Raw genomic sequence first — 17,107 nt, 5'->3', positions numbered from 1 at the left:
TTGGCCAAAATACTATCAGTCATCGCATTAAGAAATTTCTAGAAAAAAAAAAAAGATAAAAAGATATTGAAAAAAAAGATAGAGTTGCGATTTTTATCTTGTTTAAGTTTAAATTTTGAATCTTTTTAGTGTCTTTTAGTTATCTTTGTTAGCCTATATAAACACATTATTATTAGTATGTTTAGTACGTTTTCAAAGCTAAAAAAAACTCAGAAACTCTTAATTAGCAAGCAATTCAAGAGTACGAAATTGGAGAGCAAAATCAATCGCGAAGGCTTTTTTAACGGGATTTTCAACATTCTTTTCTTCTCTATTTTCTTTTTCTATTCTGAATTAATACGTTTGAATTTGCTACGATGAATATGAGTAGCTAAGCAATTTATTAGGGGTTAGATGGATATAGTTTGACATTAATTTATGGATTTAATGTGATTTAATTTTCTCCCAATTTCTATGTATTTCATTTCATTCGTACTTAATTACTTTTAATTTCCTGATCACCAATTGAATATTTATGATTTCGATGCGAAATCTGAGAAGTGAGTATCAATTATGCTATAGCTAAATGAAAACAAATTTCGATATAGGACGAGAGTACCTATATAGTTTGGATAGCTTATACAGTTTCGGTGTATAATGCCTTTTACATGTTTAATTTATTACGAGAGTAGAAAATTTACATTAATTGAGATTTATATATTTGAAAAGACTATAAATTACTTGAGTAAACCTGTTATTGCATAGAATTTGGTAAGGAATTGAATCATGTTAGACCATAATAGATAGATACAATTAAAATCATATCCCTAATTTCACATCTATTGTTAAACCTCTTTTTTATTTATTTTTGTTTGGTTTATTTAGTTTCAAAATTTATCTATTCGATTGCCAAATAGAAAAAAGATTTCAATAGATTGGTACTAGGCTAGAGTCCTCGTGGGAACGATCTCACTTACCCGAGTATTACTTGTTAAAACGATACGTATACTTACGTGTTAAAATACCACAATAAGTTTTTGGTATCGTTTCCAGGGACTATTTTAGTTAATATTAATATAGTTGAATTTTATTCTAATCTTATTTCTTTTTATTTAATTTTATTAATATTTTACTGATGTGTTTAACCTGCAAGGTAAATCTAGATGCTATAACTTGTGGATTTTGTCCAACAACATATTGAGTCATTCTATTCTGCTTGAGGGAGATTTAAAGAGCTCAGAGAGAGATGTTATTCCAATTTCTCAAGTGGGTGCTTTACTTGGTTCTTTTATAACAGACTTGATGATGAAACAAGAAGCTGGGTTGATTATGGACAAAGGTAACTGGAGAACCTTTGTTAAGGAGAGCCCATGATGTAATAAATCTATTGAATGATATGGGAAATTTTGATTACGACTGACACTGGGATCAATCACTTCAGGGTTGGAATCACCAATACCCTCCTTATTGCCAAAACTCATCCCAACTAACTGAAGAATAAGAGAATATACGATCACTTCCAGGAGAGATTAATCGCTTGACGGGCATGGTAAGATTTTTATGTGATAATTTAATGGCTCATGATTCAAAATGTAAAAACTCCAATAATGAAAGTTATGAGAGTTGTTTGAATGATGAAGAAGTGTTATTAGTTGAATACATGGAAGAGAATGAGCCTACAAATGAAGATCAAGATCCTTTGAAGTGGTATTAACTCAAAATTTGGCTAAATCGAATTCTTACTTGACAAATAATGATAGTCGTGTAGTGAATGAAATCATGAAAGAGAATGAATTCATTCATGATCATGAAATCATTGAAGATGAAATCACAAGCAAGGTTATGGATAGCCAATTGGAGAGTGAGCAACAAAAAGAAGGGTTGTTAGATGAAAGTGTAGATAATGTGACATTGGAAGATGGGGAAGTACATGGCATCATTGATTCGAATTCACTAATGATATTGACTTATACACCACCAATGGATTCATATTTTCCATCAACACCATCCCCACCATATTATACCCTCTACGAGCTACGAAAGGCTTCTCCCCAAGCTCATCATCCAAAGTCTTGTGTTGTTGGCGCTCTTTTTGGTTCAAACTCATCGCTTGCCAAGCTTGAAGGCAATTACAACAACAACTTTTAAGTTGTCTTGCATGACGCTTATTATGGGCGCCAATCGCTTGTTGATGTGTCATGGTTATCAGGTAAGTCTTTCTCTCCTTGGGTTTTATGTCACATTGGGAATAATGTGAACTTTGAGTTTGGGGGGAGGGACTTAGTTTTAAATTTCGTTGTTTGTCTAATTGTTTAGTTATTTAGTTTAATTTTTTTGTGTTTTTGTGTTGTTTGACTCAATTTTTCTAAATGTGAGTCAATTTAAAAGTAGGTGGATAGCATAGTTTGGAAATTCATTTATTTTTCAAAAAAATTGTGTGCTTGATGACATTACATTCTTGACTAATTTCAATTTTGTGATTTAAAAGAACATGGAATCATACTAAGTAAATTTATAGCAATTGAATTGGTTTATGTATGCTAATAGTGAAATGTGGAAAGTTGTTTGAAAAATTCTAGAACTTGCTTGCTTGCTATTTGAGGCGAAATAATAAATTATGCATGACTAGGAAAGTGATTTAGGCATTCTTTTGATCGATTGTGCCTTTCAAGTCATCCCTGTGATTTTATCCTAGTTACCCTTTTTCAGCCTTAACTTCATTTCTTTGTTTCTACACATATTTAGCCTAAATAAGGTAAACAGATGAATATCTAAAATTTGACCCTACACTACACTACACTTGATATGGATACACTACACTTGATATGCATACAAGATAATAGATTGATTGAAATGCACTTCTAGTTTTATGTTAGTGCAAGTAGGAGTTTGTTGGGATTTTATGCCCTAAATAAAATCCATTTAAATATTATCTTATTTGCTATCAATAGAAGATTATGAGTCATTTAAATTTACATGTTATTTTCGTGATTATAGTTTAATATATAGTTTCTGATAAATCTAGAACATAAAGTAATGCACAATTATAGTGATGTCATCACAGTAGAAAGTAATTGCGATTATATGCTTCAAAGTATAGTCCCATGATTTATTAGTGCATTAGATTTACACTGACGTGATAATCAGCGATAAAGTTTACTTACACCTTGGATAAGTGGTATGTCCTTTCTAGGGTATTGGTAAAGTATACTAGTATCGGATGTATGGAGTATACATCAGACTGGACCAATATTAAACTTGAATAAGATATAATAAACCTACCGTAATATCTGTAATATCTTTCTAAGTTAATATCACTTAGTTGATCTTAGATAGATAGATCTTACTCCTAAGATGGTTCGGCTCAAGCTTAACTGTATTATTTATGTAACACTCTACTAGTTTATGCGTGTTTTCGTAATTTTAACTTAATTGTGCAACTCGTTGCTAATCAACGAGATTATTGAAAATCGTGAATAATTAAAAATCTATTTAAATACTTATAAATACTAAAATTAATAACATATATATAATCGGGATCCCGTGTACAAAACATTTACAACTGTTTCAGGTATTTGATATAAAAGTTATCACCTAGCGACTATACAAAATATGACCAGCTATCCCAAAGATCGTACCTTCTAGGAGTAACCGCCCCGACATATACAATCTTCATCTGCTCGCTCTCACGGCTGCTCAACTTTAACCTTGCCCTTACCTACACATGCAAACAATATCTGTGAATCGTCAGACTCAGTAAGAAAAGCATAATCAATATCATAAATATGGCCAGGATTATAATCAGGTGCCCATGCACCCAACCATAACCCTATCCCCGTGTCCAACACGGTACTGGGTCTAGAACGTTCGTACGACAATACTATCAATCATAATAGCAGCCTATACTCGGTACTCTAGTCATACTCTAGCTATGACGATGTCATAGTGTCGATCAGTATCTGAGCCAAACATACATCTATCAGTATCCAATATAACTTCACGTATACTGATACCGCTATCGATGTAATCTAACATGCTTAATAAACATGTATGCTAAACAAGTAAACACATATGCATATCATTATACAAATCTTACCTCACTTCCAAATTCAAGTGTTTCGGCCAACTTGAGTGAAACTGCTGCTCGACGATTTACAGGCCCCTAAATCACATTATCCGTAAAACTGATGAATGACACGCTAAATCGCTTTTTAGGGACTTAAAATTGAAACTAAAAGTTTCCCTATTGATGGATAACATGGCAATACCCTAAATATCGCAAAAATAGGAAAAACTAGAGTTCCCTAAACTGTCTTAACCGGAAGTCTAGTTCTGTGGGGTTCCTGGGAACCAACCAGAATTTTGGTTCCTACAGGTCCCACTGAACCGGTCGACCTGTTCAGTGCAGGAAACACCAAAAATCTCCTAAATACCTCAATTCGACCCCAAACTTCACAAGAACTTCTAGAACACCCATTAATACCATAATAAAGTGAAACCAAGCAACAAATCACAATAATTAACTCAGAAACTAAAAACACCATTAAAGAGCAAAGCTTGAGTTCTTAAACTCAAACTTTGCTCAAACACCATAACAGTCCACAAATTCAACTCAAATCAACCTAAATAACTTCAATTTAACTTCAGAATACAAAACCAAACACTATCTAGTATGACAAAATCCTAATTGCAAAAACATGCATAAGAACTTAACTTGAACTTCAAAAAAAAAAAAACAAGGAGGAAGGTGCTAGGAATTTTACCTTGAATTGGATACACAAAAAACTTGCTAAAATCCTCAGAATCAAGCTGATGAAACCCTAATTTCTGCTAGTTTCAAGAGAGCTCGAGAGAAAGAGAGAGAAGGAAAGAGAAAGTGTTGAATTTTTGGTATTTTTCTAATTTTGGTTGAATGCAAAAATCTAGTGTATATCTAACTTAATTGAATTAGAAAATCAGATTATAAAACATAAATAAACTCACTGAAGAACAAAATCGAAATGGCCAAAAAGACCATTTTGCCCTTACCTAAACCAAAAGGCAACCTTACTACCTAGGGGTAATTTGGTCATTTACAAAATCTCGAATATTCTTGACATTTCCAATGTCTATCTAACTCACTCCGCTATTACTAAAATATTAAATCATAAGAAAATACGATTCTATTGGCCAAACGTCGCGTTCTAATGTTGTCGAGCCTAAAATATGAAAAACATAAAATTTCATATGTAACATAAATAGCACACCTAGAATTTAAATATATCTCCATATTTATAAATCATAAATAGAAATCTAATTCCGTAATTAATCCCTAATTATCTGCTACTTTATCATATTAAAATTAAGCGGTCTTTGACTTATTCGTTAAAGCTGACCAATTAGATTGGCCCAATACTTACATCTTGGGAACTGTTGGATATATTTTACCGGGATCTAGATTTACTAACAAGTATGTTTCATTAACATCCTAATATGAATCTAAAACAATGAAATAAACACATATAAAGTTTAGGAAACCTTACATTGGGTGCAGCGAAATATAATGACTCCTTCCGTTCAGATCTCTAGCCCTTGATTCCTTTCTATAGCAGAGCATCACCAAGATCTGAAGTTGGATCTCTTTCTCTCCTTCTTGTTGGTTGATTTTCCACAGTCTTACACACTATGATTGAGATACCACTTGATGTGTGTGGGCACTCACTCATTCACTCAAGGATTTCGAAATTTATAGAAGAAAAGAAGAGAGAAGTGGTTCGGCCTATAGAGAAAAGAATAGGAGGCTCAACTTTCATCTGACAAAGTTCAAGTGTGAATGAGAGCCATCACTATCTATTTATAGGTAACCACCTAGGTTTAAGTTAGAATTATTTGGCATTAAAATAATGAAAAAATAAATGATAAAACCCTATAAGTGTGGTCGGCCATGGGCCTTGGATAATGGGCCTCACTTATGCAATTTTGCTGTTTTATCATTTCTGCATCTCATTTTCTCAAAAATGCCAATTTTCAAATTCAACCATTTAAATGCCAATTCTAATTATTTAACAACTAAAATTAATTATTAAATAATATTGTCATTTAATATATTTATTAATTAGACATATAAAGTCTCTTAATTAATAAATAAACCTAGAATCTCTTTTCTTTACAATTTCGCCCTTGCTTAGTGAAAATTCATAAACTAGACATAGTCTAACTTTAGAATTATAATTGATTAATCAAAATCAATTAACTGAGTCTTACAAGCAGTATGGTCTCAACTAGTATGGGGACCATGGGTCTATATATCTGAGCTTCCAATAAGCAGATCAAGAATTTATATCTTAAATTCACTGACTTATTAATTTTTTCGTTGAATCCACGCATAGAACTTAGAATTGCACTCTCAGTATATAGAACGCTCTATATGTTCCACGATATAGATACGTCATTAGTTATCAATTGTTATAATCCTAATTTGATCAATGATCCTCTAATAGATGATCTACATTGAATAGGCACTAAGTTACCGTTACACCTTCAATATATTTTATCCTTAAAACACTTAGCTCCGTATAAAGGATATTTCAGCGAAGTGAAATGAGATCTCCACCATTTATCTCTGTTTAGCCAAGCTCGAAGGATATCATCGTTTCACTTCTAAATTCATATAGAAGTTATAGATTCCATATTTATGTTACGCTCCCACTCAAGTATACTATCATGTACCCAAAATGTACGTATCACCCTGACCCAAAAGTAGGCTTAACTAACAAATCAAAGAACATGTATAATACTCTTGAGATCGAACCTAAACATATCAGGATTAAGATCATTTGATCTAGGATCAACAGGTGATATTGAATTGAATAGATATATCTAATCAAAGTTCAATATCGGTCCCTTCCGATGTATACTCCATACATCCGATGCTGGTAAACTTTGCCAATGCCCTGAAAGGACATAACACTTATTCAAGGTGTAAGAATACCTATCGCTGATTATCATGTCAGTCTAAATCCAGTGGACTGACAAATCAGGGAATAAACTTTCGAACATATAATTAAGATTATATTCCACTGTGTTGACAACACTATAATCATTAACAAATTGATATGTTCTGGACTTAAATAGAATTCATACATTCTGTAAATAATCATGAAATAAATCATGTGAACCATTCAACATTAAATGTTATTTCTGATCTTTATTAATAAGTAAATCTGATTATATTGAAATGAGTTTTATTTAGGGCATAAAACCTAACAGGAACATGATGGTACAATTGAGCGGTAGTGCTAATCATAGATACGGAATCTATAGCTTCTATAATGACATAGAAGTGAAATGATAATTTCCTTCAAGCTTAGCTTAACAGAGATAAATGATTGAGATCTCATTTCAGTAAAAATATTTGTTTACTGAAATATTATTATAGGAAGCTAAGTATTTTAAGGATAAAATACATTGAAGGGTAGAACAGTAAATTTAACCCTACTCGAAGTAACTAATCTTTAGAGGATCTTTAATTATTTAGATTATAACAATGGATAATTAATAGCGTCTCTATATTTGGAACAAATTGAGTATTCTATGTAATTAGGAGTTCAATTCTGAATCTATAGTGGAGTTAAAAAAAATTAATAAGTTAGGGAATTTACTCAGTAAATTTTAGTTCTACTTATTGGAAGCTTCATTATATAGGCTCATGGTCCCCATACTAGTTAAGATAATATAAGCTTGTACACTGAGTTAATTAGGTTTAATTAAGTAATTAGAATTCTAAATTGGAATATGTCTTATTTATGAATTTTCACTAAGTATGGGCTTAATTGAGAAAAAAGAAGTTTTAGGGTTTATTTATTAATTAAGAGACTTTGTAAGGTCTAATTAATAAATAAGTTAAATGATAATTTTATTTGATAATGAATAATAATTATTAAATAAATACATTTAACATTTATAATTAAAATTAAAATATGGCATTTGTAAAAGAAATAAATAAGTTGTTAAATAAATAGTAAAATAGAAACTAGTGGGGCCCATTACATGGCCAACCACTTAAGGGAGTTTTTAGCCATTATTTTATCTTTTTTAATTCCATATAATTTAATCCTAACCCTAGAAGGAATCCTATAAATAGATAATGATAGGCTTATAACTTGAAAACCAGTCATTAGTCTATTCTGTCGAATAATTGAAAATAAAGAGCCTCTCTCTATTTCGAATTCTCTCTCTCTCTCTCTCTCTCTCTCTCTCTCTCTCTCTCTCTCTCTCTCTCTCTCTCTCTCTCTCTCTCTCTCTCTCTCTCTCTCTCTCTCTCTCTCTCTCTCTCTCCTCTCTTCATAATTTTGAAGTCCTTATAGTGAAGAGTACATTTCCCACTCATATCAAGTCAGTACTCAATCATAGTATGGAAGATTGTGAAGAATTCCATCAATAGAGAAGATCCAGGTTTAGATCTTGGCAATACTCTACGATAGAATGGAACAAGGGTTAGAGATCTAAACGGAAGGATCCATAATATTTCGCCGCCACAAATGTAAGGTTTCTATAACTTTATATGTGTTTAATTTATTGTTTTAGGAAATTTACGTTTAGGATGTGAGATTATAGAATATAATCAAACATACATGTTAGTAAATCTAGATCCTGGTAAAATAACTTCCAATAATAGGGTGGCCTAGAGTCATTATACATGTGAAGAGAATTCCATGGTGGAGATTGATTTCCTGCATTGTTCGAACTGCTTCGAGCAGAATTGCGGTTGGTCCTATCAGCTACGTGTGGTGGACCTCTAGGTCTACAATTTCGAGTCTGAGTCCTTTTTTATGCTCACTTGTAGCTTGTTCCCCTAGCAGGTGACTGCTCCATATCAGGCAGAGGACCCACTCGTAGTTCCCTTCCTTATAGAGAATCCCAGCGCTTCTTGCTTGTTGAGTAGTGGCACGACTACCAGGAGTGGTAGTGTGGCTTTGCATATTCATAAATGATTGCTTGCTTACACTTATGAATTTCTTTCAGAATAAATTTCTTAGTAGAGAAATCAAAATGTAGTTGGGAAACTCGAGTTGTGGTTCTCAATGAAAGCACCAAAATATGACGTTAAAAAATAGCCAACACCAGCTTGTTAGATTGGTAAGATGAAACAAGAAATGAGTTGAGTAAATAGAGAGACACAAAATTTATAGTAGTTCACTCCCTATCTTGCGATAGTAATGGAGCTACGTCTACTTTGACTTTTTATTTATTAAGAGAATTGACAAAGTGTGAAAACTCTAATTTTTAGAAAGAAAAACTAAAGAGAGATGCTCTGACCTTATGGATACATTTCTGAATGTAAAAAATGAACTAAATGAACTCTCCTTTATAGGGAAGGAGGTCATATTAAAATAATAATTAAATATGAAACAAATATGAATAAATAAATTTAAGCCATTTTTGACTGTTGATGATGACCTAATGGTGAAATTAACTCTGAAGGTCAGCCGTCAATTTCCAGATCTTGATTTGCGTCCAAGGGACCCACTTTGGGAAAGTTGTAGTAGAAATAGCTTTGAAATGTAAGTTAAATTGCATCAATCAGATCAATATTAAGTGAGTTATGAACGTTTTACTAAAGGCTGCTCTTATACCAGCACCCAAATTGATAACACAGCTCCACATCCAATGCCCAAGTTGACATATGACGTCAACCTGGACATTGGGTGAGTGGGAAAACATGTTGGGGATGTATTTTTTTGATACCTAAGTGATATTTTGACATCACTTAGTCAATTTATTTGTTTTGATGAACTTTTTCACCAGTTCTTAGAAATGTTGCTGTTTTGCGGAATTGGGAGACACAAAACTACTCGATTTGTGACTTAGTCACTTTACCAAAAAAGTGAAAATATGAAGTTTTAAATTTGAATTTTTTTAGTTCATAGCTCTCGTTTATTATGAAAAACTTGATGAACGCTCAAGCCAAAATTAGAATTGGATTAGCAGAACTCAATGCACCAGGTCACATGTTAACTTGGGCGTTGTGTGCTCTTTCTAGAGCTTCCAAGAAGTCATTTTGATACTTTCAAGGTTCTCAAAATCGAGGACGACGTCTCTTACCCCATTTTTAACCATGCTGAATAGAATGCTTAGAGTAGAATTTGCATTTAGATGATCAAAACCAGCGCACCAAGTTAATTGTCAACTTGGGTGTTGGGCTCAACTTTCATGCCACCTAGATTCTCGTTTTCTTACTGAGTTCACTTGTATCTTCTTTATTTCTGATGAAAGAAAATATGCCTAGAACACTTTTTTGAAAATATGATTGAAAACAAGCCATGTTTACAAAATGTCAACCAGGGCGCTAGGCCCACCACCAGGTGTTAACCTAGACGGTGAGTCCAATTTTAGGCCACCAGATGGTTTTGTTTGATTCCTAAAAACACTTGTATCTTAATATTTGACAAAAACAAAGAATATTCCTGGAATACTTCTCTAAAAAACTCTTTGGAAACGACCCAGGTTGACAACATGTCAACCTAGGCACTAGGCCAGCACCAAGTGTCAACCTAGGTGTTGAGACCCTTTTCTGGCCTCCAAGTTGGTCTGTTTCTTCCCCCAAAAGAACTTTTTTCTTCATTTTTGATGAATACAAAGAAATTTCTCAGGATAGTTCTTCAGTTTGATGCTTGGAAGTGCCCCAGGTTGACAAAATGTCAACCATGCGTTAGGTGCCTAGGGCACCTAGTGCTCCGGGTGCTAAAAAATAAAAGTACTTTTAATCTGATTCTGATGCCTAAAAAATGTTTGTGACATATCTAATTCATGTTTTAGTACAAATTTTAATCCATTTACACTAAGACGGTCCTAAAAATTGAAACCCTAGTTAGAATGTCAACCTTGGCGCTAGGTGAAATCCTAGGCGCACAGGTTGACTCTCGAGGTGGAATTTCGTGTATTTTTAGTTTTTGGGCCTTGGACTTGGATTTTTCATGTCTTCATTACTCTGAATACTAAAGGATGGTAGCTTGGAAACAATTTGGCAAGATCCAATTACCCATGTCGGAGCCTCGAAGTCAACCTAGGTCCAGGGCTAGGGACCCTTTCCTAAGGTGATTGCTATGACTCGAGTTCCTTCACTTCGTGAATATTTTCCTTCTTGCCACGTGTCAAATATTGATGTCCACGCCATTAGGATTACTTTTGATGTAAACAATATATAATTTTTTTAACATTATAAAATAAAGATAAATAATTATTTATTTAAATTTTAAATTTAAATAAATTACTGAATAGCTGAATTCAAATTATCTTTAATTAAATAATCATTTAATTAATAAACATCTTATACTATAAAATATTTAATTAATTAAATGATTAATTTATTTTAAATTATATATTTAATAAAATAGTCAACGTTTATATATCACCTACATGTGGCTATATTTTAATGCCCAAAAATTGATTTTTTTTTTGTTAAATAAAATTTATTATTTATTTTGAAATAAATAATAATTAATTAATTCTCACTAATATCTTGTTTAATTCTAATTAAATAAATATTATTTTCTATTAAAATAATATATTTCTATATCATAATATTGTTGGAAATTATTTTACCAGGATCTTAGATCTACTCACAAGTATGTTGATTAACACCCTAAATATGAACTTTCTAAAACGATGAAATAAACACATATAAAGTTTAGGAAACCTTACATTGGGTGCAGTGGAATAATATGACTCCTTCCGTTCAGATATCTAGCCCTTGATTCCTTTCTGTAGCAGAGCATTATTAATATCTGAACCAGGATCTCTTTCTCTGAATCTTTGATGCTGAAACTCCTTCTTGCTGAAAGTCTTTCTTCACGATCTTCCTCACTATGATTGAGGTATCACTTGCTGTGTGTGGGCACTACTCTTACACTAAGAATTTCGAAATCTCAATGAGGAAGAGAGAGAGAGAGTGGGTTCGGCCAAAGATAGGGAGAGAGAAGGCTCAGTTTTTTCTGAATGAAAAAGTAGAAAATTTAAGTGTGATTTCCTGAAGCCTTCACTATCTATTTATAGCATTCCACTAGGGTTAGGTTTGAATTATTTGGCATTAAAATAATGAAAATATCAGTTTAAAAATTCAAACCAAGTGGCCGGCCATGTACAGTAATGGGCCTTACTTGGATTTTGCAGTTTTCTCAATTCTGCATCTGATTTTCTCAAAAATGCCAATTTTCAAATTCAACCATTTAAATGCCAATTCTAACTATTTAATAACTATAAATAATTATTAAATAATATTGTCATTTATCATATTTATTAATTGAACCATACAAAGTATCATAATTAACAAATACGCCCCTAAAACTCTTTCTTTACAATTTCGCCCTTACTTAGTGAAAAATTCACAAATAGACATGGTCTAATTTGAGAATTATAATTGATTAATCAAAACCAATTACATGAGTCTTACAAGCAATATTATCTCAACTAGTGCGGGGACCATGGGTCTATATAACCGAACTTCCAATAAGTAGATCAAGAATTTATTACTAAAATTCACTAACTTATTAATTCTTCGTTGAATCCACGCATAGAACTTAGAATTGCACTCTCAGTTATATAGAATGCTCTATAAGTTCCACCATATAGATGCATCATTAATTATCCATTGTTATAATCCTAATTTGATCAATGATCCTCTATATGAATGATCTACACTGTAAAGGGATTAGATTACCGTTACACCCTACAATGTATTTAATCCTTAAAACACTTAACCCCGTATAAATGATATTTCAGCTTATGTGAAATGAGTACTCCACCATTTATTTTCGTTTGGTCAAGCTCGAAGGAGATCATCCTTTACTTACTATTCGCCAGATAGAAGCTATAGATTCCATGTTTATGATAGCGCTCCCACTCAATTGCACTACCCTGTTCCCAAAATGTACGTATCACCCTGACCTAAAAGTAGGCTTAACTAACAAATCAAAGAACACGAATAGCCTCTCGAGATTGAGCCTAATCATATCAGGATTAAGATCATTTGATCTAGGATCAACTAGGCGATATTGACTTGAATAGATATTACGGTAAGTTTAATAAATCTAAGTCAAAGTTTAATATCGGTCCCTTCCGATGCATACTCCATGCATCCAACCTGAGCTTTACTTTAACCAATGCTCTGGAAAGAACATAGCAGTTCTCCAAATGCAAGTAAACTCTGTTGTAGATTATCATATCAGTAAAACCCTCTGTCTGATAAATCTAGGAAACTTTATTCACATAGTCATGTTTACTTTCCAATGTGTTGACGGCACAATAAATAGGATCAAGTATGTGAAAAGGGTTTCACATGAATTCATACATTATGTACATATAATCATGAAATAAATCATGTGAACCATGCAACATTAAATGTTATTTCTGATCTATATTAATAAGTAAATCTGATTATATTGAAATGAGTTTTATTTAGGGCATAAAACCCAACAAATATTATTTAAGAAATAATATTATATTTACCTAATAGTTTTAAGTGAATAAAACTAAATAGTTGAATTAATTTAATTATTTAATTCGTAATTAAACGATTTAAGTGAATAAAATAATTTAATTCGTAATTAGATTTACAAAATAATCATTTATAAAAAATTATTATTTTTCCTCAAGAATATTTTTCTAAAAAAATTAATTTTTTATCAAAATAATTATCCTTAAATTAAATCTTTCCCTGTATAGTGTGGTATAGAGGTGATCTGGGGACCATCGACCTATATTTCGAAACTCCAATGAACTCTAAATTACTATTGAACTCGACAATAAATAATTTAATTTATTAATTCTATTATTACTCTACTATAAATATAGAATTTCACTCTTTGACTATATATAATCATATTTAACGTATTCTTTCAAATAGTCCATTGATATAAACAATATTAGTAGTTCATACTCCAATATTTTAGTTAATAATTAGAGCCTGTCAAAATTAATGCTTTACCCATCTTATTATCTCTTGCATTCCTTAAGTACCATTAATTCAATGTATATAGTTAATCTATAATTTCAATCATAAATTTAGGCCCAAATGTAATCACTCCAAAATTAACACTTTAGGAGAATTAATATTCAATCCTTTCGGAAAGGTTGGATTCAACATATTGTATAACATGTTTCTAACCATTCATGTTATTAAGTTCTCAAAACAGAAGTTGTGACGTGAATCAAAGAACTTAATGAACACAAACAGGAGTTCATGAACACTTAGGATTTAGAATTATCTACTAATAATCATTATTGTGATACGAAGAACTCTTTAATGATAAATAATCAAATTATACAAATTATATTTATTAAATATTTATCCACATATGTGATTTGAATCAAAATTACATGTCACTAAAGTAGTGCTTAGTAAATCATATTTGGTAATTCTATATTAAAGAATATTTTAATACACTATTGACTATTTTTATTCATATAGTATGATCTTAATTCTCTTGTACTTCCTTACAAGATTATAACTTTTCTATATGAATGTGAATTTTTTTTATATTTACTAATTATATTTCTATAATTAATATATTCATTTATAATACAATTGTATTTTATATATTCTTTAATATATTATACATTAAATACATACTTTTAGGACATAAATTGTGACACATAATTGTAAAAGTTGAGTCAAATATAATACTGATTTATTTTTAAGCCAAAATTAGCATAATTTTAGGGTTATTAGCGACGAAACTCCCCTATGTATTAAGTTTATACACGTAACCCTTAATCCACTTCTATTTATAAATTCGAGGCGTCAGTTAAATCCAGCCGTCAAATGCTAACTAGATTGCCACTATGTACACATGTGATTGCCACAAAAAAAATACCATGAGGTTAAGTGTATAAAAATTAATGAGTTTTCTGTGACTAAACCCTCTCAACTATTATTCTATTTACACTTAACCCTCCAAGTTTAAATTTTGGTGGTAAAACCCTCAAAACTACTGAACAGTTAGTAAATTTAAGGTGCAATCTAATTTTCACAGTTAACTGCCAACTTGGATTGCGTATATGTATACTCTTGTACACAGGGGCAGAGCCAGAACTAAATAGTTGGGGGAGGCAATATCGGACAACACAATATACAACAAAGTTAAATTTCGGTGACTAAAATATCTTTTAAGGATGCATGTCAATTGTGGAAAATATTATCATTTTTAAATTTTATAAATAATAATACAATATTTTAAAAAATAATCAAATTAAAAATAAAATACGAGTGATACTTTAAAATTTGATGGAGTTTAATTTAATATTATCAAAATTAATAATAATATGGATATGTAGTTTCTTAAAGAAAAAAAAAACCTCATATTGATTTTAAGAATAATATACTTAATTAATTTTATTAATATTAATTAAATAATTTACTAAATGTATTTTTAAATTAAAACAAGTTATATTAAGTATGGAAAAATAATAATATACTTGTTATATTATTATATATAATTGTGAGACTTAAATTCATATATAATAAAACTATATATATATATATTATCAAAAATGGTGTATCTATATCTTTTTATATACTTTTATATATGATTATAGGATTATTTTATAATAGGTCCTTTAGCTTTTTTCACATAGCATAGGATAATAAATTAGACCAATCACAAACTAAAGAACAGAAATTGTACTAAAATTATGGTGGAGTGTTTGTATGTTATTTATATATTTAATACTAATCAATTAAATATTTTATACTATTTAGCACTTGTTTTCATAGAGGGAAATCAATATCCAAAAATTCATACCATTTCAATAAAAAGTTGATGAAGAAATTCATCAAGAATCTCATAATAAATTTATATAAATCTTTGATCATATACACTAAAATCTACTCAATTAAAATGCACCCTACCTCCATATTGCCATTAGATATAAAAGCAATAGCCGAAAAAGTTTCCCTATGAGTTATCTATGATCTAAATTATACTACAATCTTGCCTTATATATCTGGATTATCTATGATGGGGCTGTGGGCAGCTTGTTTTTACCCTATTGTATAAGGAAATTTTTTAACCAATTATGAAGTAGTGACTTTCAGTTTCACTGTAATACAATAAACTCTATTGTAGGAAATTAGTTTATTTATTTTATCATTTTAATGAATATTTATTTTGTTTTTCTTTTGAAGTTCAATTTTAAAAAATAAGTTATTAGAGCAGAGAAGATTTTTTTTAAAAAAAAAATTCTTAAATGTGCGCCTTTTGTACAATAATTTTTTTTTTCATATTTTGCTTATAAATTTAAACATTTAAATCTAAAAAAGCATGTTGTTAATTTTTGAAAATAAAAAGGGGATTATTTTATAAACACCCAAAAATAACAAAAGATTTATATTTTTACAGATCTATAATTATTTTCATATTTTTACAGATTCTAATTTTCTTTTTTAAAATACAGAGTGTTGTTGTGTTCATCTAATCCAATCCGCACTATTTTGCTTACGGATTTCATATTTTGGATCTAATCCAATTCGCATAGTAGCTCAAATTCAATCTAATTCAATCAGTAAAAATATAGATTGAATCAGTTATTTTGGATTAGTTACTTTTCAATATTAAATTATTTAATATTTATAAAAAAAAATATTTTTTTTCACATAACTATATTGCTATTTTATGTGTCTAACAACAAATTAAAATAAATAAAATAAAAAATAACAAATAACAAATTCAAAGGAAAAAAAATTATATATAAAAATATTTAATTTTATTTTAAATTGTATGTAGAAATATATATATAAGAATGGAATATACATTTAATCTATTAAGTTTTGAAATATATGTGTATTATATGTATTAGATTTTTTAATTACAATTTTTTTTATATTAAAATTTTAATTGTATAAAAAAATTAAACTATTTTCTTAAAAAATAATAATAATTTAAATAAAAAAAATAATATTTTTATTATAAATTATTAATATTATTTTATTTTTTAAAATGAATATATCATTAAATATTATTATAATGTATAAAGTTTTAATTGTATACAAGCAGTCTTATCGTAAGAGTATACATCTTATGTCATAATAACCACACGATCTAAAATGAATGGTTGAAAAAAGTACCCTACCGGTAAGAAATTTTTGCTAGAT

This window comes from Cannabis sativa, chromosome 8, assembly GCF_029168945.1.
Source record: "Cannabis sativa cultivar Pink pepper isolate KNU-18-1 chromosome 8, ASM2916894v1, whole genome shotgun sequence".
Classification (NCBI taxonomy): Eukaryota; Viridiplantae; Streptophyta; class Magnoliopsida; order Rosales; family Cannabaceae; genus Cannabis; species Cannabis sativa.
Note: the sequence above shows the minus strand (reverse complement) of the source record.